Genomic DNA, 27,503 nt, shown 5'->3' on the forward strand with positions numbered 1-27,503 from the left:
ATTAACCAATCTTTAAGCATATTGGTGGGATCTGAAATTAAGCCAATACTAATCACTGTTAATATTCCACTGCTCATAAAAACAAACTCATCCCAACAATAAAGAATGATTTCAACACCAAAATATTAGTAAAGTTGATGGCATACCTGAATAAATTATAAAGTGTGAAGAAGAAAGAGGCAGAGGCAGAAGACAGGAAGACAAAAAGTTGATGGCATACCTGAATAAATTACACAAAACACTGCCGGCCCAATATTATTAACTAATATAAATACTGAAATTTGAAAGAAAAAAAATCCTAATCCTCACGGGAGCCTTGACCCCATATGCCTAAAAATAGTTCCGTCTCTGCTTCACTAGAAGGTTTAAGAGAAATATATTAAATAAGCAATACGTACTTTAGGTCCAGTTTTTCAAATCTACTATACAGTACTTTCGAAAACAACCTTACTGGAGTACAACTTAAGCAAAAGTAAAATAACTTTTTCTTTTAAATTGTACTACTTAGGTTGTTTCGGGGGAGGGGGAGGGGTTTTTTTCCCTAACGTGCTAAAAGTATTAAGAGTATTAAAAATACCTAAGCTGTACTTAAAAATGTTTTTCAATAGTGCTAAAAGTGTTTTCAAGAAATTCCAAATTACCCAAAAAGAAAATCATTATTTTTAATGCTTTTTCCTGTTGAGTTTTGGAATTACTATTTTAGCCTTATTTGAGTGACCTCTCCTCTCGTGACAAAGTTGTACGGATCGAAGTGAGGTTCATGCTTCATGGCAATGATTATTTCGACTAGGGGACATATTCACAAAAATATCAACAGCCTCATGTGGGGGTCCAAAGTACAGGATCAAAAATGTGACATACAAAATGCCACTAACCAAATGTGACGTACAAAAAGCCTTAAAAGCCAAAAGGCCCAGCTTTTCTAACCAATAATCCATAAACCCGTTCCCTATTTTTTTGCCAGCGAACCCACATTAGGGGCGACGCTGGCATGGTAGCACTACTGGTGTTAAATGAACCCAATGAACAAAAATTGGCAACAATTACTGAGTAGTAGTATAATTTTTTCTTTTCCTTCGAACCAATAGCCACATGACACCAGTGTAAAATCCCATTGAACCATATTTATGTTACGTGCATGTGACTTGCAGCACCTCAACTGCAGACTATACTGTCATCTCCAATAATAGAGTTAGCAATTAGGTCAGCTAGTTAACATTTTTTTTTTCTTCTTAATTTGCCTCCGAATTCCAATAGTGTGTCAGAAGTGAAAAAAAAAAAAGAGTTGGTTAAGGCTACAGTTCCTAGTTAACATTTTTTTTTTCCTTTTAGCGGGTGTTTTTGGTAGTGAATAATTTGTAGATTTTTATTTGTGATTGAGAAGTTGTTAGGTATTTTAGTAGTGAATAAGTTATTGAGAAATGTCAAGTTGTTTTCGATAGTGAATAAATTATTGACGGGTCTATGAGTAGAATTATAGCAGTAAAAAAAGTATTGTTGACAACTTTTTTGTTAGTGAAAACGATATGGTAAAATGCTGAAACTTTTTGTTAGCGAAAACGGTGAAATGCGTAATTTTTTTGTTAGTGGAAACATCCCATTTATTTTGGGGCAAATTTCAATGACCTCCCTTGAGGTTTCTGACATAAACAAATACCTCCCCTGAGTTTTCGAAATAACACTGACCTCCCCTCCTTTTCTAACACAGCAAAAAGGACCCCCTGCCGTTACTTTTCAGAGACTGGCGTTAACATTGGCAAAGGAAATAAATTGCACAGAATTGTTTGGAATGAATCACACTCCAGTTTCATTTTTTGGAATGAATCGACTTAAAACCACTAGGCGTAATCTTTTTTTTTTTTTTGCCATTTTTTTATATTTTCCTTTTGTCAATAAAATTTTAAAAAATAGAATTGTGTGAATCAAATTCATGTTAGAGCCAAAATAATTGACTTGTTTGGGCTTTATAGAATTACTTCTTGACGATTACAACAAAAAAAAGTCCCTAATTTCATATTGAAACAAAAAAAAAAATGGAAAGAGAGTTTATACTCGTGGATGTATTTTTGTTTGGGAAATGGCATGAAAGGGGTCCATCTTTTATGTTTTATTTTAAACTTATTGTCACTCTTATGCCGCCGCCGCCATCTCAAACCACCATTATTTTTTTCGTGTCTTAATATCCGCCACAACTATCCCATTCACTTAGGCGTGGATCGATTGGCTTAATAATCTTTTTTTTAGATTATTGCCTAATCAACTCGTTGTTCCCATCTTCTTGAAGTTCACAAAGCGATCAAACTATATCACAACTTGTACATTCTTTTTTATGAATTCATGCTTGAAATTTAGTGGTCCTTAAAAAATTCAAGAAACACTAGAGAATGTTGAAATGAACCAATAATCTGCAAAACAAAAATTACGCAAAACTAACAAAGACAATTGTTTTAGGATAAATACAGAAACAAAATTATTAAATCAAACCACGACTAAGTGAATGGGATAGTTGCGGTGGATTTGAAGACAAAAAAAAAAAAAACAATGGTGGCATGAGATGGCGGAAGCGGCATAAGAGCGACAATAAGTTTAAAATAAAACATAAAAGTTGGATCCCCTTCATGCCATTTCGCAAACAAAAATAAATCCACGAGTATAAACTCTCTTTCCATTTTTTTTTCTTTTGTTTCAATAGGAAATTGTGGCTTTTTTTATTATAATAGTCAAAAAGTAATTTCATAAAACCCAAACAAGTCAATTATTTCGGTTTTGATATAAATTTGATTCACACAATTCTATTTTTTTAATTTCATTGACAAACAAAAAACAAAAAATAAAAAATAAAGATAACGCCTAGTTGTTTTTTAAGTTATTCCAAAAAAATAAAAGTGACAAGGCGTGATTCATTCCAAATAATTCTGCGCAATTTATTTCCTTTGCAATGAGGGTAATTTTTTACTTCTCTCGCCAATGTTAACACCATCCTTTGAAAAGTAACGGCAGTGGGGTCCTTTTTACTGTGTCAAAAAAGGCGGGAGGTTAGTGTTATTTCAGAAATCCCAGGGAATGCATATGTTTATATCAGAAACCTCAAGGGAGATTAGTGAAATTTGCCCTTTATCTTGGAATGTATATAATATCTCTCTCTCACTCGCTCAGTGAAAAGCCAAGGGCACTGCTATTTGCAGCCCTTTATTTTTTCCCATAGCCCACTATATTTCCGTAAATGGTTGTTGAAAATCATACATAACATTTCGGCAAATAACTGTTGAAAACAAGATTATATTTCGGTAACTACATGTCGAAAATATGTTCAACTTTCGGTAAACAACTGCCGAACATACATTTTCGGTAAATAGCTGTTGAAAAAAATATTATATTTCGGTAATTGGATGCTGAAATATATCTCAATTTCAGTAACTAACTGTCGAGTATAATTGAAAATTTTTAACGGACTATGAAAAAAAATAAAGGGTTGCGAATAGCAGCGCCCAAAGCCAAAAAGGACTATGAAAAGCTACATTTGTCCGTTTCTTTCTTTTACATTTTGGAATGAGAAAATCTTATTTACAGAGGAGTCAAATAAAGTTAATAGCGCTTAATTTCGACTGTTCAAATGTGTTTTGAACGATCCTGATTAAAACAATCTCTTAAAGGAAATAAGTGAAAAGTTACATTGTCCTTTTATTTTTATTTTTTGGAATTTTATTAGCACGGCACCTTTCAACCAAAAACAATCTCTTAAAGGAAATAAGTGAAAAGTTACATTGTCCTTTTATTTTTATTTTTTGGAATTTTGTTAGCACGGCACCTTTCAACCAAATGTGACGTACAAAAAGCCTTAAAGCCAAAAAGCCCTACTTTTGTTATTTTTTTTGAATTTTTCCCAAATAATTGGGTTGAAGTAATATTTTTTTTAACTTTTTTTTTTTTTTTAATGATCAATACGAATCAATAATCCGACCCCATTGCCTATTGTTTAATTTGCCAGCAAATCCAATGCCATGTCACCCACCCACGGACCACCGTCCACATTACCTAATTTTGTTTTTACATAGACACTGCACCTTCCAAATGATATTTCCTCATTTAACTTTGAATTTAATCCTCCCAAAATAAATTTAACATTTTCTTTGTTCTTTTAATTAAGAGGAATATCCTTGGATTAAAATAACACACGATCAAAACCAGAGACGACTCTTGGGCACATGGAGGCCAAAGCCTGCGTTGTTTCGGGTTTTTTTTTTTTTCCTAATCTCAATATTTATATTAGCTATTTTTTGTCTATTAAGAACACCTAAATTTTGTATTGGGTGTTATTTAGACTTTTAAATGTTTTAAAAAATTTGTTCGTTTGGGTCCCAAAATTCAATTCCTCTCTCTGCGCATGGTCTTCCTTATATTTTTTTCTTCAATTATTAATCTCATTTTTTTTTAACTCTCTCCACTCATTACCTAAAAAATCTTTCTCAAAATCTAAACCAAACAAGCTATTAGATTTCCGAACCTTGAAATTTTAAAATCTTATTGTTCATAATTTGGCCCCCGCGTTTACGAAATCCGGATTCTGTTCCTATAGTGAAGCCTGTTACTTAAACCTCTCAAGGGCGATTTCCCAAATGTACTAAGGGGTGGGTTTCCAAAGGTACAAATAGTAAAAAAAATTTGCTTTAAGTTGTAGGAAGGTTATTTGTTGCATTTTTAGTTTTGCGTCAAAATTTTCTAGATTATTGGTTAGTCTCGACGAGAGAAATCTGAAAAGTAAAAAATTATTTTAGCCAATTGTTTTGGAATAATATTCAAGGAAAAGTACCAAACTAGGTTTTTGTAATTTTTATTTGATATTTTCCCAAAAAAAATAGGGTAAAATTTTTTTTTATACCTTTTTTATTCCTCTCGTCAAGGCAAATCAATAATCTATAAAATTTTGACATAAAACTAACAAATGCTATAAATTTGAATGAAGACAAAAGGGTGAGTTTTTTTTTTTAGAAATGAATGTACTTTTGACCCATACTTTTAATTGGAAAAGATTCAGGGAAAATGGGCCTAAAAGTAATCTTAGTACTTTATTTAGAGTCCAGTATTTTATTTTGAGTTGTCCTTAATAAGTGTTTATTTTGTAAAATTAATGATAAAAGTTTATGCATTTTCTATTTTACCCTTAAAAGTAAATTCTATTTTAAAAAGTTAGTGAGTAAAATATCTGAACTTCCATAGCCAACTTTTTGAATTTAGGCATATATTTGACCAAACTCAACCAAAACTCCTTCAATTCTTGAACTACACACACCTCCATACATCTTCCAACTTGAGTTCATCTCCTACAACCTCGTTCTAGACCTCCATAGCTAAGTTTTTGAAGCTTTCTTGACTGAAATTTTCAGTCAAGTACTCTTACTCTCAATATTCGTATCAAACAGCAGTGAGATAAAAAAGAATACATTTTTATCTGATCAGTAGAAATAATAATAAAAAATGTTAAAATTCATTAATTGAGGAGGAGTACTCATTAGTTGAGGGAAATTGCATTCAAGCCTTGGGATGTATTCGTATCGTTATGCTTGGCTTGACTTCTTGAGAGGGAGAGTCTTTGACGGTCTAAGAGTACATGAGAACTCTCGAATTTGTGAATGGTGATCTTAATATTTTCTGACGTCGCAACCACTATGTCATGACTCATATCGCATGGTGCGCTTCATTCTAATTTCGTTTATGCTTGGGATACATACAAATTTACTCATGCATTTTAAAAAATGTAGTAGTAACATTTATTGAGCCTCATGGTTGAGCACTTGTATCTCGAATTAATGTATTCATCTTATCGAATTTTTCGTAAAAAAAAAAAGGGGATCTTTTGACTTGACTTTTCAATTTTGGGTTCTGTGTTTGCCCCTCAGCAGTTGCTTTGATCATTCATATCGCACAAAAGAATGCTTTTTAACCTCTGGGCCACCAAGTTGCCAACGGGCCATCCTCCTTTTGGACTCAACGTAATTATTTGGCCCTTTTTTTTTGGGCTGTTCAATTCTCTCGTTTATCCTTCTTCCACCGATTCCCTTCTCTCTCTTCTATGGAGAACCAGGGGATTTTGTTCTTCCTATTAAGAACCCTTGTCTTGGCGTTAAAAATCCCTTCTTCCATTTTTTATTTTGAAAAGATCACTATCCCTTCTTCCATTCGGTTTCCCCTCAACCACGGCCATCTCTCTCCTCATGCAATCTCCATCTCTCTCGACCACCCATGCTCTCGGTAAGTTCGCTGGTTCTTTGGCTCTGTTTGTCTTCCGGTTTTTGCATGTCTATGGGGTAATTTTTGTGGAACTGGAACTGGAACTGGAATGTTTGTGGGGTATTGTTTTCTTTACTTTCTAAAATCAAAAACAAAAACAAAAACAAAAACAAAAAACTTCAACTGGGATTGAGGTTGGGTTTGTGTTCCTTTGGCCGCCAATGTCGGGTTTGTGTTCCCCAAACATTTTGCACGCCTCTCTCCTCTCAATATTAGATTAATTGTAACTTTCTTTCCGCCTTCTTATTTGTTGATTTGCTAGCCTCATCTCATTTATTCTATCGCTCTACGGTCCTACGGAATACCTTGCTTCTGAAATTTTCAACATTCATCTCATAAGGGTTTGTAGTAGCAAAAACTCTTAACATTCTTATTCTTTTGTCTTTCCATCTACCGATCGTGTTTGGAGTTTGGTGCAAGGTAAATGACGTTATCTTAGTTTAACAAAAATGTTTTGTAAGCAACACCAAGAAGGATTTCACAAATAATTTTTGTATATTCTGCTATTTAATTCTAGTTTATTGTCTAAGTGGTTGTATTACTTTCCTTGGTACACTCTGGGCTGGGAATGAGCAGTGGCGGTGGCCCAACGCCTAGATTAGGCAGCCGACTAGTCGCTAGTCTCTGCCTAGGCGATTTTTAGAACACTGGGAATGAGAATCTTGCATGCTTGGTTAGACTAGAACAGTAGAACTTTTAAGATGAACAAATAACTCAATTGATATAGGCCCAATTGGTTAGATCCGGAAAATGAGTACAAAAGAACAACCTTATTTCACGAGAGGGTCTCCCTGTTTTCGAAGCTGTATGGATTTTACATCATGACTCAATTGTCCTTGAAAATTTTACTTATGTCCACTTGCATGACCAACAACTCCCATTCTGTTGAAGGGTAGGTTTTGGAAAACTACAAAATCAAACAATACCTCCTTAACTGCATCAGTCTTTTAAGCCCACGTCCATTGGCAGATGCAAAAATATTGAACCTCTCCTTTTATCCGTTCTTTCTCTATACTCTAGACAAAAGTTAAATACTGTAGGGTTTGACATTGGCGCTTGCTTCCCTTTCACATAGCTTTGACGATGGCGCCGGCAAATTGGTCATGTAAGCAACGATTATCTTATTTTTTAATGATTATCCTTTTTGTTTTTTTTTGCTGAATCTTTGGTGTTTTGATTTGTTAAATTATTGTTGATACTAGGAAGATACAATGGTAGTTTGTGCATTTACTGTATACCATGGCGTTCCTGAAGAAGACAAAGAGCTTAATTAAAATGGAGTAATATTTTGCTCATGATATATTCCCGTCCATCTCCGTCCACTATCACCCACAGACACTTACCACCAAAACAAGTGAGTGTCGCCGACAACCAAAACAAAAGGTTACGACTTTTTTTCAGGTCAAGTCTGTTGGGAAAAGAAAATTCTATCAATGCAGTTTGTAATGGTTTTTTTTCTTTTTTTCTTTTCAGGTTGCTTAAAAGCTTCACCATCGTTGGATTTTCTTTATCCGGAACAAATAGAGCCATTTGTCCAAGCTATGGCCCATGGGACAATCTGGGGACTTGGAGTGGTGAAGATTTAGGGAGGTGAAATATGTATATCTATATATATTTATAAGTAATTATTATAAGTTAAAAATTGCATTACTTCTGAACGTCTTTTGATGGTGTTCCTTATAATCGGTTTGGATTCATTATTTGTTTCATATCTTAGAATCTTAAATCTAACCATCGTTGATTGAATCTTGCAATTTGCTTTCTATTCATGCAAAATTATGCTGTTGAATCTGGAATTGAAGTGACTTATGACAATTCAATTTGAGCATTTTCAGTATAATTCATCCGTCAAAACATGAAATTGATTACTTGTACTGATATTCATTGTTGTGTATGCATATCAATCTATACAATTTAGTTCTATTAATATTTATGGCCCTTTAATCAGTATCTGTGTATTATATATGTACATTCATAAATAAGATTATGTAGAATATGCATAGCGGGAAAAGAAAAAATATATATTATGTAGAATATTAAACAAATTGAATCTTACTATTCACGATTCACTATTTTTAGCACAATGATTCACAATTTGACATCACTGGAAAGCACACGACTTTTTAGATCTGTTGGAAATATATGTCACTCTTCTCCTTTTCTAACTTAAGTGTGTATGTGGTTAAATAAAACTTGTTCCTTTCCTGCATTTGGTAGTGGGAAAGGTGGGGGTGATAGCAATGCAATCATCTTGCCAGGAAAGAGAAGAAATAAAACGAAAGGCAAGAGTCAGGTATATGAAGCATTGTGTCTGTATTTTAATAGTTCTGCAACTATGTAAGCTCAGTCGTTTGAATATTGTTGTATTGGTGAATGAACAACTTAGGACCAAGAAAAACCAGAAGTTGACAAAATGTCAGAAAAGAAAGCTGAATAAGATAGAGGTTGGTGTGCTTGTGCAACTTCAGACTGTTCTTATTCTGTTTTGTGTGTATCAAACTTGGAATGATTCTCTTTTTATGCCCAGGAGGAGAAGGAGAAAGGCACTTCTCTTATCGAAAAGCATCGAGACCTTGGAGTATGCCCCCAGTTTGGTCTATTTAAATAGTTAGTTTCCAGAGGAGTCCATTTATCCCATCAGTTCCATGATTGTTTTATGGATATATATCGGGTGATTTATACTTGCAGGAAATATAAAATTCAGGACGATGCATACTCATTGATGTGGTCTTCACGAAACCTTAGTCAGTTGAGTGTAGTGGTTATTGTGCTACTTTTTAGCATTAAAAGACTTCCCTTGAGTAACTTCTGTGATTGGACCTCTCCATTTTGTAGGTTGAAACTGTGCGCGAAAGACGTAGAAGGGCAGTGCAACTCTCTAAAGTGGATTTAGCAATGCCTCATAGTGATCAACCTTTCAATAGAAAGGCTGTTGTAAGTCCTTCCTGTGAAATTGAACCTGATTCTGACACAATCCAGTCTACAAAAGGCATCAACAGGAATAACTTGTGGCAGCCCATGACATCTCTCTGAGATGTCATATCTGAAATTCCTACTCCTTTGGGATCTTCCAAAGAATCATTTTCTAGCTTTGGACTTGGTGCAGTTGATGGATATGGGCTAACATTCCAGCTGAGGAAGTTGCCAACAAAACTAATGACAGTTGCGTTCGCGAAGATGCTCAGGATTCTTTCCCCACCACATTCAACAGTGAGAGGAGGGAGATTAACAAACCAATGGTATAATAGGACTCTGCATATTCGTTTCTTGTATATGATATGCATAGTCTTGTTGCGTAATGGTGTGCTAGGTTTATGAGACAGGATCGGGTAGTTGTAAGCCCGAAACTGCATATCAGCAATGCAAGCAACCTGGCAGATTGTCCTCCACAGAGAGGTCTAACAGCTCCAGTTGTAGTGCATGTATCAAGAAAACAAGAGATTGAGAACAAGAGGAAGGATCTTCCAATTGTCATGTGGAAGCAGGAGATCATGGAAGCTATCAATGAAAATAGTACGGTTATTATTTGTGGGAAGACTGGTTGTAGTGAGACTACTCAAGTTCCCCAAGTAACGTACTTGGGATGCTGGCTGTAAACCTTTTACGGGATTTCAGTAGTAACTTTTACTGTGGTGATGGTATTGTCTTGTGCTTTCTTTTTAATCTTCCAGTTCCTTTATGAAGCTGGCTTTGGTTCAAACCAGTCTAGGAGTGGTATTATTGGTGTTACCCAACCACGCCATATTGCTGTCCATACAACTGCCGAGCGGGTGGCCAATGAGCTTGGTCTTTGTCGAGGCAAGGAGGTTGGCTATCAAGTTAGGCATGACTGCAGGATTGGAGACAGTTGCTCCATCAAGTTTATGACTGATGGAATTTTGCTACGAGAACTACGTTTTAGCTATCTACTCACACAAATGTGAAGAATGCGGATAAAAATAAAAAAATAAAAAAATCTGCTTTTGCTATTTTCGCAAAATAGACTGTTGTTAGTATTTTCCTTTTTTCTTTTTGTTTCATTTCAGAGTGATGTCTTATTGAAGAAGTACTTGATCATAATTTTAGATGAGGCTCATGAGAGAAGCTTGAACTCTGACATACTTATTGGAATGCTTTCCTGAGTTATAAACTTTGCCAGGTGAGAGTGCATAGTATATTATTGGTTGAAGAGTTCATAGTTTGTCTCTTCTATTGTTACTTTTCCTTTCTTTTTCAGCTTTTTCCCGTATGAGATTTTCATATTGTGATTGATCACAGGATGTATATGAAGAGCAGCAGCGTAAGGTCTTTTCAGGACAAAGAATTAACCCTGAAAATTGGATCTCTCCACTGAAACTGGTGCTGATGAGTGCCACCTTGCGAGTGGATGACTTTGTTTCTGCAATAAGTATATTTGATAATCCCCCACCTGTAATTGAAATTCCTCCCGGCAATATCCAGTAACTATCATCTTCTCAAAGCAGACAGAGATTGTGGATTATGTTGGCCAAGCCTATAAGAAGGTCTTGTCAATTCACAAGGGACTGCCACCTGGTGGCATACTTGTCTTCGTAACTGGTCAGAGAGAAGTACAGTACTTGTGCCAGATGTTGAGGAAAGCTTCGAAGGATATAGTTGGGGATAGCTCAAAAATAAATATGGAGAAAGAGATTTCTACAGTCTCGGCAGAGAATGACATTGAGGAAAACGATACGAGTGAAGTTAGCGAAGCATTTGAGATGCACGGAAATTCACGCCACAACCAAACTGATAGGTTTAGTTCTTACGATGAAGATCATGATGATTTAGATGATATTGAGTCAGATTTTTCTGATGATCTGGGGACAGCTAGTGATTTCGAAGGAGCTGATGATGTTGAGTTATTGAACCAGAAAACGGAGAACAGAAATGACCTTTCAGAATTCTTTGGAGAGGAAGGGAGCCTTGCTTCATTCAAGGTCTTGGCCAGAAAAACTACCTTGAATCTTGAATCCGACGACAAGCAGGTTGTTACTTCGACTCCAGAAGCATGCTCAAACCAGCCCATTTCAATTGTGGGGGAGAAAAGGGGTGGCATTTGTCTCTGTGCTGGTGCAATGTGTGTTTTTCCCCGTTATGCCAACCTTTGTGAATCAGCACAGCGTCGTGTGTTTAAAGAGATCAAGGAAGGAGAACGCCTAGTTGTTATTGCCACTAATGTGGCTGAAACCTCTTTAACTATACCAGTTATAAAATATGTGGTCAACAGTGGAAGAGAAAAGGTTAAGAACTATAATTCCTCTAATGGCATGGAAACATTGAAGTACAATGGATAAGCAAGACATCTGCTGCTCAACGCGCAGGACGAGCTGGAAGAATAAGACCTGGCCGCTGTTATCACCTCTACTCTTCTGCAGTTTTTAACAACATTTTTCCTGACTTCTGAATTGCCGAGATATTAAGAGAACCTGTTGATGGCTTCGTCCTCCTTTTGAAATCCATGGGTGTTCCTGAGGTAATTTCCTTATCTGACGCTGTCCTTGTAAGATAATAGATTGTTTTGGTTCACCGACCTGCAAGGATGTCTCTCAGATTTAAGTTGGCCTTTTTTTTTTCTCTGCTGTGTTTAATCAGCCATATCTGAACATGTCAATAGCATAGCTTAAATAGTCAGATTGGGGGTTAGCATGCCTGAACCTGTTGAGTCTCTCATCTTGTTCATGCAAAATCATGCTTAGTCTTTACTTTTTTGGTTGCAAACTTAAATGAGCATATGCAACCCTTCTCTTTACCTATTCCGTTGCATGAAGATGTTAAAGCTGCCACTACCAAACTAAAACTTCATACCTGCTGTTAAAGCACGTTTTCTTATCTCTCAAGGCAAATGACCCTGATAATTTTTTTAATGGGTACATTGACACTAATTTATGTACATTTATCTCTTACATTTCGCGTATATTCTAGGTTTCTAAGTTCCCATTTCCTACTCCTGAGGCTGCTGCCTTGTCTGAAAGCAGAGCGTTGCTTAACGACTCTTGAAGCACTTGATAGCAAGGGGAGATTGACATCGCTAGGGAAGGCTATGGCACAGTATCCCTTGAGTCCTCATTACTCACGGATGCTCCTTACAGTTATCCAAATCATGAGCAAGGTGAAAAGAAGTGATCGGACGAATCTTGTTCTAGGATACACAGTCACAGCAGCTGCATCTTTGAGCTCGTCAAACCCTTTTGTAATGCAGTTTGAGGGAGGCGACGCAGATACCGATGGCTTGAAGCTGGATGTGGAGTATGGCTCCGGAGATAGCAAGAAAACTAGAGACAAGGAAGAAAAGTTGAAAAAAAAAGGAGCTAAAAGAATCTGCTAAAGTGTCTCGTGCAAAATTTTCTAATCCAAGCAGTGATGTTTTGACCGTAGCTTATGCTTTGCCGTGCTTTGAACTTTCTATAAGCCAAGTGGAATTCTGCAAGGAACACGTTTTACTATTGAAAACTATGGAGGAAATGGCCAAGCTGAGAGAGCAGCTACTTCAACTAGTGTTTAACGGAACCTTGTGGTCTGCAACAGGAATTTTCATGGACTCATGGTACTATCAAAGATGTAAAACTTGCTTGGAGGGTTTCCTCCGACAAGCATCCTCTTCGACTGGAGGAGGAGGAGCTCTTGGGCAAAGCTATATGTGCCAGTTGGGCCGATAGGGTTGCCAAACACATTGAAAGAGTTTCAGCATCAGAGAACTCGCTATCTGGCTTGCATGGTTAGAGAAACAGTTTTCCTCCATAGGTGGTCATCTGTCTCTAGGTTGGCCCCAGAATTCTTGGTGTACAGTGAACTGCAATATAGAAAACAACCATACATACACAGCGTGACAAGCTTGAAAGCCGGTTGGCTTGTCAAGTATGCTAAGTCCTTGTGCTGTTTCTCTGCCCCACTTGCAGATCCCAAACCTTATTATAATCCTGAGTTGGACCAAATTTTCAGTTGGGTCATTCTAATTTTGGCCCTTATCGGTGGCAGCCCCATTGCACGGTTTACCCATCACAAAAAGATTCTCACAGAGTAGCTGTGTTTGCTGCTGCTTTGCTTGAAGGCCATGTGTTGCCATGCTTAATATCTGTGGGGAAGTTCCTGGCGGCCTCACCTGCCAGCATTTTGAGGCCGGAGGCATCAGGTCAAAGAAGGGCTGGGAATCTTCTAAATAAGTTAAAGACCAGGTTGAGAATTATTGACAGCTGCACCATGTTAAGAGAGGCTTGGGATGAGAATCCAAGGGAATTGCATTCAGAAATTCTAGACTGGTTTCAGGCGAGTTTTCGTGATCAATTTGAAGATCTTTGGGCCAAAATGCATCACGAGGTTCTTTTAGACCCTGAAGAAAGTTTCCCCAAAATGATCAAGAGAGCGAGAAAGGAGAAATAAACTAAGCTAGTGAACACTGAACAGGAGAGGAATCTTAGAAGATTCCCTTCCTGGTTGATATAGTGTTTTTTTTTTAACGGTGAAAAGGAATTTTATTAACACTAGGAAGGATTACAAAAACTAATGCCTCGTTGTTTTTACAATTCAAAAAGAATTTTTCAAAAAATTCCTCCTAAATTCTCCTTATTTTCAACATTTCTCTCTCTATCTCTTTCCACTTATTACTCCTACTATTTTTCAAAAAAAAAAAATTTCAAACACCAATCCAAACATACCATAAAAGGAAAAAGAGGAAAGCAACAAGTGGCTATCCAAAATCCAAACCTTGATTGGCAAGACGCCAATTAAGAAGAAAAACGTAAGGGCTAAAGTTCAACACTTAAAAGGCCTCAAAGCTCAGATAACATAATGAAAATCAAATGGGATACAGCCCAAACACCTGAAAAGGTCTAAAGCCCAAATAAAAGGGCATAAGCCCAACAAATAAAGCCCAAGAAAAACCCTAAATGGGGAAAACCCCATTGCTGCTGTGCCCACACTCCACGGCCATGTGAAGGACGATCTGCTGCCATGCCGCCGTCAAAGACCCGGGGAACAAGCCCTTTTTGCTGTCCCGGAGAACAGCTCGTCCGCCCCTCCACAATAGGCCACACCAAGCCGCCCATCAGCATCCATCACCGCTTTCCGCCACCACTTGTCTGCCACCAATATCAAGCCCCTGTTGATATTGTGTTTTAGGCAGTAGTCAAAACTATAAGGTGGTCGTGTAAGTAAGTAACTAAGTATTTCCTTAGGTGGCCGGCCATGTTGTTAACGTGCTTGAAAGGTTTCCTTCCTTCCAATAAGCAGGCATGTGTTTACGTAAGTATATATTTATAAGCAGGATGGGTAAAATAAAGAAAAGGACGGGACTTTTGCATTCAAAATGTTTTGGGGCAACAATATACAGAATTTAATAATAAAATAGAACAAAATAATTTGATATCCAGGGGTGACTAAGGTGCATGTCCAATAAAATAATAGAAAACAGCCTTAAGGTGCTGATAAGCACCCAATAATGCATATTCTTGGTGCTTAAGCCCTCTAATATGTTGTGTTTGTACATATATATTGTCGTTTTTATGCGATATTGCACGTAAGGTACGTTTTTGTGTATTTCAGGTAAAACGTGCTAATAAGGCGGTTTTGAATGCCAATCAACGTTCCGGGATAAACCAAGTGTCCAAATGCCCGCCGGTACTCATTTCACTGTCACCAAAACCTAACGTGCCACAAGAAGCCTCGGAGATTGGCCGGAGGTCAAGGTTGGCAAGGAACGTGCCAAAGTGGTTCAAGCGAGCCTAATGCATCGAAGATAGTCCTCGAGGGCATCCAAGAGTACAAGGCCATAAGGCATACCTCCGCCAAGTCCCGTTAATCATGTAATGAAGCATTGGAAGGCCTCGGGGCACGACAAGGCATGATGGCCCAAGCTGACCCTGTTCTGCAGTTTTCACACAGAGATACCAATACCTCATTTTTTAGGTATGGGTACCATCATGCCGAATTAGAAGACAGTTGAGTTGGTACCAATACCTCATTTTTTAGGTATTGGTACCAATGCCCTTCGACCAGCTTTTTGTGCTGAACATTTCAACCTTCCATATATGAAAAGTTTTTACTTTTGGCATATTTTTGGGATATTTTGGGAGCCTTTTTGTCCATTGTAAAGCTGATTTTATAAGCCCTATAAATAGGCTTGTATGCCATTTATGGAAGAAAAGACCATTAGTTAGTTTTAGGCCTAGTTTTCTAGTTTTTGCTCTAGGATTTCCATTGTTAGTCTTTCAAGCTTTTCAAGTTATTTTCTTCAAGAACTCAAGTAAGTTTAAGTGTTTTGATGTTTTCTCATGTATTAATGTTGTAGCTATTTATTAGATCTTCTTATAAATCAAATTTATTTTCGTTTTCATCGGTGAATCATGTTTTCCATGCTTAACTCTTTTTCTAGTCTTTTTATTATGAGTGAGTAGTTAATCGGTTCGGTCATTGGGTGAGGTTCACCCTATGGATTAGTCCATTAAATGGTTTCTCTTAACTTTAGCTTAATTTCAAGGTTTTGAATGAATTAAACCCATGATTTCTAGCTTTGATCATGGGGTTGGTGGCTTCTTTGATCAATGAAGTCTATCGCCTTATGCTACGTGCTTGATAATCCTACGCGTGCGAATGATCCTTTTTCATCTTTCACGTGCATTAAATGAGTTCAATTTGAATTAGAGCTTTGAATTAAGTTATAAGTAGTCTTCAGCTTTTAATTCTTCTAGTGGAATCCGGACGGTTTCGGTCCACTCATGAGTTAGATGAAGGAACCGTTTGACGGCTAAGTCGTGGGTAATCGATCCCTTTGACTTGACCATTTCTAATCTAGTTTAATTCCAAGTTTAAATATTGTTAATCGAATCAAAAACCAAAGTTGGCCGCTTGAACGCCACAACTCTCTACGCAACTTCTATTCCAAATTCGCTTAAGAAGATTTCTCTGTGAGAACGATTCCGGTCTTACCGGTTATTATGTTTTCAACGACCTAGCCCTACGCTTGGGGTGTGAACCTTTCCAAGAGGTTAGGTTGCGGCGAAGCAGGTGCATGTCCACAAAAATAATAGAAAACAACCTAAACCTACGAACATTTTCTTGACAACCCTACACTCGATATATTTTATCTGCTTTTGGTTGAGTCTTATTTCATACTGTAGCAATTTTAAATATAATCAGACTAGCGGCTTTAGAAATATTGGTCAATGTGTTCAATAAAAAATTTCAATTTTCAAAAAATTTTGGCACAAAACCATATAGAGAAGATAGTTACAACAATATTGATAGCACCCTCTGAAAAATAATTGCAAAAATATATAAACGTTACACTAGCCCCATTGTGAGTTTTCGTAATTTATTGTGTAATAGCTAATTGATTTTCTATCGGAATTGGCAAATTCTTTATAGAGATAAAATTTTACTAAAAGAGAACTCACAACAGATGTTATCTGAGCATCATCCATAGTGAGAATGTCGAGACAAAGTGTTTTCCAACTCATTGAAGTTTAAACCACCAAATTAGTACATTGCTCATTTGATACCATGGCAAAAGGCAAATGTCCAATGCGCACCGTCATATTTGCCTAGAGATAAAAATTTACTAAAAGGGAATTCACAACAGATATTATCTGAGCATCATCCATAGTGAGGATGTCGAGACAAAGTGTTTTCCAACTCATTGACGTTTAAACCACCAAATTGGTACATTGCCCATTTGATACCATGGCAAAAAGTGAATGTCCAACACGCACCGTCATATTTGCCTAGAGATAAATATTTACTAAAAGGGAACTCACAACATATGTTATCTGAGCATCATCCATAGTGAGAATGTCGAGACGAAGTGTCTTCCAACTCATTGAAGTTTAAACCACCAAATTGGTACATTGTCCATTTGATACCATGGCAAAAGGCAAATGTCCAACACACACCGTCATATTTGCCTAGAGATGAAAATTTACTAAAAAGGAACTCACAACAGATGTTATCTGAGCATCATCCATAGTGAGAATATCGAGACAAAGCGTTTTCTAACTCATTGAAGTTTAAACCACCAAATTGGCCCATTTGATACCATGGCAAAAAGCAAATGTCCAACACGCACCGTCATATTTGCCTAGATATGCTACCAGTACAGCAGTACGCAAACAGACAACGCATACAATGCGCTTTTGGGCCCATCTCGGGTCCAACAAAGATACTCAAAACCTATCGTTTTGTTCAATATTTTTTTTTTACGGTCTCCGTAAAAAATCAATTCCATCCGATATCGATAAGCTAGGGCGGTTGCGAAACGTCCAAAATCGCTTCAGAATTTATATATATGGATAAGATAAATTCTGAAGACTCCTTTACAATCTTCTTAGGCTGAATCATCTTTGTTAATTGTTCTGTCTTATAAAAAAAAATTCCCTCATTTGCTAGTTTGAATAAATATTTTGTATGTTATTTGATTTTATCAACAAGAGAAATTGGAATTGTGTGGAGCGAAAAACATTAACGACTTAATGATTCGCTAAAACAGAAATCATGGACCCTACCACAGAAATAGACGAGGGCCACCGACGGCCACGCAACCAGGTGAGGTACATTTTCCAAATTTGAAGAGAGAAAATTTGAAGGGTGAAGTTAAATTATTAGTGTTTGAGGAATATTCTGCTTAGCACAAATTTCATTTGGTAATCGATTTTGGCACTCTATTTTTTGATAATTGCACTCCAATATTTGTTTTCTAGTGGATATAATCAGTGTTGTGGATCCCGTACCGTACCGGCCAGTACGTCCCGGATTTGTGAGATTCCGGTAAATTGACCATCTGATACCGTTCCGGTGCCAATACCAGCGATTACCGGTCTGTTCCGGAAAATTCGGCAAATCTCGGCCGAGATGTCGTTACCGGGAATTTCGGCCAGTATTTTGCAAAGCTGGGCCGTTTGTAATTTCATCCGATTCCGGCGAGTTCCAGCCTTACTGGCGAGTCCCGTGTTACATGCCAAAGAGAAAATAGGAGAAATAAAAGAAAAACAGAAAGAAGGGGAAGAAGACATGAAGTTATGGAGAACAGAGGGAAGAGGAAAAGTATTTCTGGAATCGATTTCTGTTCAGATCTAGTCTTTTAGAGACATTCCGATGAACTTCTCCATCTTCTTCACACCTCTTCACCCTTCAGTCGGTTCCTGCCAAAGTTTTTGGTTTTGTGGTGCAGTGACGGAGTGGGTAAAGTAATACTAACAGTTGTATAGCAGGAGCAGGAGGTGTGCAGCTGCACATCAACGTAAAATTCAATGCTAGAGTGTTTTTCTTTTCTTTTCTTTTCTTTTTTTGGATTTGTAAGGAAAATAATGAATTTAAGTTAATTATGTGGATTTTGTTGTCTTAATACATGTATTTTATGATGAATTGAATGGTATGAAAAAAAAATTGAATTATAATTATGTATAATTATTATATATATTATAGTTGCGGTAAATCCGAAACGGTACCTGGTACCTAATCGGTACCGATACGTACCATACCAGTAAGAAAACCGGTACCCTGTCCGAAACGGTATTCAGAACTTTGGACATAATACACATGACAAGAACAATAAAAATTAAATATTGGAGTGTGTTATCGAAAAATGGAGAGATTATTCAATGCCTCTGGGGCACATCCACACCCAAGCCTCTCCTCAGCCACACATTTTTGTGGGGTTCGTGACTAAGTGTAAGAACCCTACAACAATATTTCGTGGGAAGAAGCTTGGGACACCGCCAAGGGCACTGAATAATCTCTCCAGGAGCATACAATTTTTATGCTCAAAATTAAGATGGGGATGCCACAGTTAATTAAAAACACAATTGCAGCAGGGGGAGGCGCTGCAATTGTGTTTTCTTTCCCCTCCTCTCTTTTCTTTCCCCCCTCTCTTTTCTTTCCCCTCCTTTATTCCTCTTATCTTATTCCCAGATTGCGTGCTGATATTATGGCCAATTACATGCCTTGTAATTAAAGTGGCAGACTTCCGTATTCTAGATATTTCTCCGGTTTTGTATTCACTCACAACTTCACGGTAATGTTGTTGAGATTGGATACCCTAGACACTTGTATGGTTTATTAGTTTTATTAATGCACCTTGTCTACCACACACACACACACACAAAACACTGCCGGCCCAATAAATTATTGCTCACCTTGTCAGTAGTTGTTGGTTCATTTTTACTGTAATGTTTATGTCATGTTTAAATTTTTTACATCTTCCCATTTATATTTGGTTTCATGATTTTAAAACATTTTGTATGATAAAACTGATTAAGATCGATTAGATAAAATTTATTTTTATATTTTTAGAGATTCATATTAAAAGATATATACTATCTCATTCTCAAAATATTTGTCCGGTCCGTAAAATGATGACTAAAAAATAATACATTTCTTTAAAGTAAAAATTCAAACTTTTCTTATAAATTAAAAGAATTCATCGATATTTAGTCAATTGTCAAAAAAATTTGAATTTCTCTTGCCAAAATTGTATTATTTTAGCTCTTTATTTTATGAACCAAACATACATTATGGGACGAAGAAGTATAATTTTGTAGGAGCATGGAATGACCGAACGGTGGAAGTGGACAAAGTCTTCCACAAGTCTTTCTTTCTCAAAGCAGTGGGCCGACAATGCTTAGAGCATGTACGTCAAAGGAATATGCATTTTAGCTACAAAATAGTGCATTTTTTTTATTTTATCTACTAAAATCTCTCTCAATTTCACACCAATCCTCTCTACCATCATCTATATCTTTATAAAATATTATATTTTATTATCCTATCTCTCTTTCCCACACACTTCATCAGGATAGAGAGAGAGAGAACAATAAAATAAAGGATTGTTGGTGAATAGTAGCTCGGTAGAAGTACCGAGTCATCGGAGCAAAAGTATTTTGCTTGTGTGTTTGACTAGACTGGTGCAGGGAGTTTTTGAGAGGTTTTCTCTTTATTTTACCTAATATATTAGGTATACCTAGACTTGTGTACATGCCCTTAATGATGCTTCATATCAACAGCCCCACACGAAAAGCTCCAAACAAGTCCTTGTCACTTTTATTTGTACTAGCATTTAACTCTCAATTTCACTTCCCCTCTAATACAAGTTTTTAATCTTCGATCTTGTAAATTTTAGTAATTTAAGATGTTTTTTAAATACATTTTTTTTAGCTCGCGCTATTGCTTTCGTTCTTACTTATAAACGCATATTATGTGACTTGAACAAGTATCACAGTTGTGAAATCTTTTTTGAGAGGGATTAAGAGTACAATTTTATTTTTATCTCCAATAAGTCACGCCTTGTCGTTACAACTTACGAACATGCAAGATATGCAATTAGCCTTCCCAATCTACATGATCTAGGTCTGGAAATTTCTCTCTATCTCCTCCTCCATCTCCTCTCCTCATCTTCATTGTTCATCTCCTTGTGTCACCATGTGCACTCTTGCCTAACATGTACATGTTCCAAAACCCACTCATGTAAAGAAAGTCGTTCCCAAAAGAACTTCGAAATTGACTTGTATGGTTCTGTTGTTTCCCCGTACCAATACCAATTCTTCCTTGTGGTCATGCCTAGGATTAAAACCTCTATTGTTTGATTTGCACAAGACAGACTCTTATTCTTGCATACATCCAAATTCATTTAAATCATTCAAACACATTTGGGCTTGATTGAAGAAAGAGAATATAATAAGGAATAGAGCACAGAGGTGTAACCTTACTCGATATTTGCATATCACATTATGTGCATATTTGTATAACCTAAGATTAACCTTTTGAGCCGCGCGGTTAGACTAATAGTAAACAGGTCAGCTGACGTGAGTCGTTACAAATATCGTGCCAAAAAGCACCGTAAAAGTTTGTGCAAAGAGAAAACCAGGAGAGGTTTCTGTAATAGTTCCTTATTTACTTTTCTCCCACTCGAGGATCTTGTAGTACAATAGTGCACTACAGAATTGTAGCGTGGTCTTATAGGCGTCCATCTCAGTAATCAATAGTTCGGATTTGAAAAAAAGAACTATTCGCAGGAAGAGTCTATTCTTTCTGCAAAGAGTTTTTTTTTTAAATTCAGACCATTGAAAATACTTTATGGACGGTTGTGATACCGCACTACACCCCTGTAGTGCACTGCAGTGTCCCTGGAGCCGTCTAATCCCCGTAAATGTAAATCCCTGGAGCCGTCTAATCCCCGTAAATGTAAATCAACAAATGTTAGTAATAGAATCGTGAATTTAAATCACATCACACAGCGGCTAGTGCGTTACATTATTTAGCAAATTCGATACTTTAGAGTTGTAATTGTGTTCTGGTTCAAATGCCATGACTGCATGCAATCATGTTTGCATATCTCAATTGATTTTGGAGACATTGATCATCGAGAGTTTTATTAGAGTCTAAGGGCCCGTTTGGACGCGGAGAAAAAATTGGGGGTATTAGTTAATAAGGGGATAAGATGGTAGGGGGTACGGAGTATTAGTTAATAAGGGATGACCCACATTGATGTGATATTTATAGAGGGGGGATTAAATAGTAGATTGTTTGGATGCGGTATTAGAGAATAGGGATTAAATAATATTTCGTTTGGATGGAGGATTAATAGGGGGTATAAGGAGGGTGGATGATATAAAAAGCTATCAAATGACCCTTTTGCCATTGTGTAGTCCCTAAATTATTATGTATTACGTTTTATATGTAATTGCAAATTTAATTATTCTTTCACAATTTAAGCCGTAATATTTATTTCTACTAACAAATTAACTAATTTACTATTATTATTAAACAATTTTTTTTATAAAATTTGATTTTTGTAAAAAAAAAAATTAAGTGTTCCAAATTTCAACCCGTTTAAACCGGTGGAAAGATTTTAGTTTTCTGATCAATTTATCCTAAATGGTTATGATTAAATTTTGACTCTAGGGCTCTCATTGATTAGCCTTAAGAAAGTCGTAGAATCAAATATCTCTTAGAGCTAATCAACGAAAGCCATAGAGTCAAAATTTAATTATGATCATTTAAGATAAAATGATCAAAAAATTAAAATCTTCCCACCGATTCAAACGAATTGCAATTTGGAACACTTAATTTTTACACCGTTGATGTATTATAAAAAATATGGTTAAAAATTAAGTGTTCTAATTTTCAATCTGTTTAAACCGGTGCGAAGATCTTATTTTTTTAATAATTTTATCTTAAATGGTCATAATGGATTTTTAGCTCTAAGGCCTTTTAATGAGCATCCGAAGAGAGTCCTGAAACTAAATAAGAAGTTTTCGAATAAATTTGAAAGGAAAATATAATTTTAGGTAGAATGGAGAATAGAAGTTGGTTGAATGGTGGATGGAGAAAGGGGACAACGAGGGGTATTTTTGTCCACAAAATACCCCTCCAAACCCGGATTATTTTTGGAGAGCTCAAGGGGAGCCCAAAATTAATACCCGAGAATTCCTAAAACTGGGGAAAACTAAAAAGGGGTAAAAAATAATGGGGGGAAAATTGAATTGCCAAACGGGGGAAAAAAGATGTACCCCTCTCTTATACCCCTTATTTTTCCCCTCCTTTTTTTACTCCATCCAAATAGGCCCTAAGGTGCTTCCACTATTGTTCGGATCCCTTTTTCCAAAGAATTTTTTTAACTCAAACTGAAAAAGTGTCTTTCCAAACAAAAAAAAAAAAAAAAACTGAAAAAGTGTGATCGGATGGTAGGCCATAGTGGGCCAATTACCAATTTTTCACATTAACGCCAGTGTACGAAAACTTGAAAAAGTAAAGGCAGCATATGCTAAGATCATTAGAAGTCGGGATCTCACATTAGACTCTCTCTTCTTCTTCTTCTTTTTTATTGTCACCTATTTGACCTTTGAGCTTTGAGCAACAATGATTATGTAAAAGAAAGTGGAGTTTCTGCGAAAGAATAAAAAACTAGAGCCACAAGTTAGGTATGTAATGATGAAGCAATGAGATCAAACACCATTTCCTCCCTCCGAATTTGTTTGTCCATCTTCTTTATTTAGGACCTCTTAAAAGATTGTCTTTATGATTCAACTCACTAGCAATGAATTTTGTTTGGTAGATCTAAATTTAGGGCAGAGAGAATATTTTTTTGGCAATTCAGGGAGTGTAATTTATTAAATTATGAGCAACTCTGCTTCTAACTCGCCCATTATTTTAGAATAAATAAACACTAGATATGTAACGACATGTCCCAGCTGACCTGCTAACCATTCACCTAACAACGTGACTCAAAAAATTAACCTCAAGTTATATAGTAGCTGCTCGCAAATCCTTATATAACATTTCATCCTTTTCCAATTTCCCGATGTGGGACTTGATTCCCAAAGTGGGTTCTCACAATCTTCTGATCTTGTGGTGCAACATCCTCGTTGCATTGTCCCATCAACCTTTCTCTGGTGACCATGGTGTGACACTTAATTCTGTACAGCACAATCAGTGTAAATTCTAGAGGTGACCTCCACCTAGACTAGGGTTGTGCTCTGATACAAACTGTAACGACTCGTCCCAGCTGACCTGCTAACTATTCGCCTAACCACGTGGTTCAAAAAGTTAATCTCGAGTTACACAATAACTGCTAGGTGGTTGGAACTTATTATATACTGCACCAACTCATTTTTACCCACCGATATGGGACTTTCTTTCCACATGGGGTCTCACAAGATAAGTAAACGTTTGGTAGTTGACTTGGTTTTTTGAGATTGTTGCAATATTGGTCCTAAGGTTTTAGGGTAGGTTTGGATTTAAAAGTTAAGTAACTTATTATTTGTCTTTATTTGAATTTTTTGCATTTGTTTGTTTTGCGTCAAATTTTTGCAACTTATTGGTTCGTCTTGACGAGAGAAATCGAAAAATTAAAATTTTTGATCAAAACTCATAATTTTTTGAATAAAGAAAAAAATTAATAAGTCAAAACTCAATAATGCTGGTTGGTTAACTAGTATGGGTCGTTACAAATACCGTGCCCAAAAGCCTCGTAAAAGTTTGTCCAACCCGTCTCCGACGTTGATTGATAGTGAATGTAGATGCCACCCAAACTCATAGCAAGCTTTGGAGGTAAGGGCGGAATCAGGATTCTAATTTGCCACCAAACTTTTTCATGTATACGTAAATATTCAAAATAAACAAAAAAAAAAAGTAATTAAAAAAATATGTACGCTATTGAAGTTATACCCTATGCACTGAAGTTGTGCCCTACATTGTTTTCGAGAGTAGAAAATATTTATTATCGAATTTTAGTTAATATCTTCAACAAGTTCTCTTTCAGTGATCGAAATGGGCTAATATTTATTGGCTAAAATTCAACATATAAATTGGATGCGATAATTAATATACCCGTGTGTACAAGTTAACAATACCGAATAGGTAGATATAGAGCTTGCTTACCCTTGTAGCAAGTTGAAGAGGCACTAGAACTGGTGGATGTATTCTGATATTCTCAATGCCTCAATGTCTATTTGATTAGTTGATGCAACTCAAATTTTAGAAGAGAAAGCTCTCTATTATATATCTGCAGTAAAAAGAAAAATATAGTAAACAGAAAAATAAGATGAGAACATTGCACAGCGCTCCATTAACAAAAAAAAAAAAAAAAACATTCCTTTCAACTACCCAAAAATAGAAGTAAAATATTTCCACCTGCAGCTTTTTTTTGTTTTTTAGATAATAATCTCCCTACATTAGCTCGTAGTTTACTTCATTTATCTCAACCAATGGCAATTCAATATAATTGGAGACACCACTGTTCTTAATTTTTTAAGATCAAAAGACAAAAAGAACAATTTCTTGGGTAATTAAGATTTTATACCAGAAAACAACACCATTACAATGGGGGACTAGAGGGGAACCCCCCTAAATTACAATCTCAAAGAGACCAAAAACACAAAAGCAAAATCTCAACAATTTTGAAGCGTCCTTTTTATTTAGTGGTTGTTTTTTTGGTGCAGGTGGCTGTTTAGGGTGAATTTGAGGGTTTGGGCTTGACCCATTTTTGTTGGTCTCTCGCTTGTCAACGTTTGGATTTCGGGCAGTCTTAGGTTAATCTTTGCATCTTTTCATAAATTAATAAAATTCTTTTGTTAAGAAAAAAATACTAAAAAAAGGGGACACAGCTATACAGAACAAAGTAAAGCATATCAAACACCAAAGAGACTATCCACTACTCCTAGGAAACAAAAGGATTTTATGAGAGATGTCTAGAGAGTTGGTCGATTTGGTCGGAGGAAAAATGGTCGACCATTTGCAGAGAGGGATTCTCCCTCATTCAGGAGTATTGTCTACCCATTTTATATCACCAAGTTGAATTAACCCCTTTTTCATGGTAATTCTATTTTTCCTCAACCAAATCCGTCAAGTTAACCCATCGTATATGTCTGCATATGCATGTAAAATAAAAAGTGGTTATCTAATAATTAATTTCTTTTATGTGTATATTTATGTTTTGCCTAGTATGAATAGAAAATTACTGTTTTTTTTTTTTTTTGAAATAATGCTCCTAGCTCCATTGTGCGGGACAGGGGCCTGACTTGAGCGTGTCGTCCGACTACGTGGCGTCCTTTGCTCAAGGCTGCGAGGACTAACTTTTCTCATGCCAAGAGCAGGCCGGCGATGCGCTTTGCGAAAGCAGATCTGTGGTCTTGAACATTGCATCGGTGCTTCATGCCTATTGGTTTGAGTTGGGTTCTCTACTGCAAAATCGATGATGGACCCTATGCCGGAACCTCATGCTAGTCAGATCTGGCAGTACGTGTTGTAGAGCCTGATAATTAGCCTAAGTGCATGCTTTTGTACAGTTGCTCATGTCTTAGATTTTGGTATTTTGGTCTACTCCTGATTATTGAGATGTAATCTTTGCCTTTGGATGTTTGAAATGTAATAAAATTTGCCGTTTGATAAAAAAGAAAAAAGAAAAAGGGACTGTAGACAAGCTAATTTCAGTATTTTCCTTGGAAAAAATGGAAAGCGTATTTTGAACAATTTCTTCGTAGGTCTTTACAGTTTAATACTTTCAAGAACTCCATGGTTGATTAATTAATTGAAGTCACCAATCTTTTAGCATATTGTTGGGATTTGAAAGCCAATACTAATATTATTCCACTACTCATAAAACACCATCATCCCTACTATATATATAGAATTGTGTCAATGATATCTAACACTATAATCTTTTTTCTTTTCTATTTTTTGAATGGCAAAGAAATTTTATTAATTTTTGAATAAGTATTACAAAGACTAAAGGGAACACAGAGAAAACGGCATCACAACTCTCTACAAACATCCCAACGAAGTTGGCAACTAAGTATCAGGATAATCATATGCCCTACCGAGACATATCTCTCACTATAATCAACACCAAAAGAGAGTAAAGTTATAAGGGCATGCAGCATACCTGAATAAATTAGGCATACTCGTTTTTCAACTTTGAAGTCCTACTTTAATGCTTTCGAGAACTCCATGGTTGATTAATCGATATCAACCAATCTTTAGGCATATTGGTGGGATATGAAATTAAGCCAATACTAATCACTGTTAATATCCCACTGCTCATAAAAACACACTACTCATTAATATAGAATGATTTCAATGAGCTATTTTATATATCTATCTAACACTAATCAACACCAAAAGATCAGTAAAGTTTATGGCATACCTGAATAAATTGTAGGAGTGGAGAAGATAAAGATCCAGCCAGACCACAAGAAATAGCAAGCTCAGTATTGAGTGGTAGAGATTGGGTGAGTGCAGATGGATAATTGACTGAACAGGTGGAACCATGAAGTCTTTTAATTAAAATTCTACTTTGGGTAAATTCCAACGAGCTTCCCTGAGGATTTTTATAATTACAGAAATCCTCACTCAGGTTTCAAAAATGAAAAGGAGCTCCACCAGAGAAAGAGTTGTTCTATATTAACCACAAAGTTTTCCTTATCCCTAATTTTATTTTCATCCTCACTTGGGAAATAGAATATATATGTCATCCTAAACTACTATCTTCTCCAATAAATCCTACGCAGGAGTTTGAACTAACATAACTTCTTCTTCTTCTTTTTTAATTAGTGATTTATTTGGTTGTTAGTCTTTCCGGTGCTTTTGTTGACCGTGTTTATCTTTTTTGAATTTTCTAAAAAAAGTAAAAAAATATATGAACAGCCTTCTAAAAATTAAAATTATGGGCTCCAAACAATTGAGCTCCCTTTTGATTGGCAATTCAATTGACAATCCACATAGTTCCCTTGTAT

The 27,503-nt window shown here is 36.3% G+C and overlaps 1 protein-coding gene, 1 long non-coding RNA gene and 1 pseudogene across 2 annotated transcripts in view; 1 reads left to right on the forward strand and 2 right to left on the reverse strand.

Moving 5' to 3' along the window:
* On the reverse strand, positions 1–27,326 carry LOC131320831 (uncharacterized). The gene is made up of 4 exons (XR_009198363.1): positions 26,915–27,326; positions 26,654–26,804; positions 24,652–24,775; positions 1–31 (listed from the first exon to the last, which is right to left on the reverse strand). It is a non-coding gene; the product is annotated as an uncharacterized LOC131320831 (long non-coding RNA).
* Positions 1–27,503, reverse strand: part of LOC131320826 (uncharacterized) — a 138,141-nt gene that overhangs the window by 46,506 nt on the left and 64,132 nt on the right. The gene's annotated exons all lie outside the window — the stretch shown is intronic.
* LOC131320830 (ATP-dependent RNA helicase DEAH13-like) lies at positions 6,499–13,785 on the forward strand (annotated as a pseudogene).

This window comes from Rhododendron vialii, chromosome 3a, assembly GCF_030253575.1.
Source record: "Rhododendron vialii isolate Sample 1 chromosome 3a, ASM3025357v1".
Taxonomy (NCBI): Eukaryota; Viridiplantae; Streptophyta; class Magnoliopsida; order Ericales; family Ericaceae; genus Rhododendron; species Rhododendron vialii.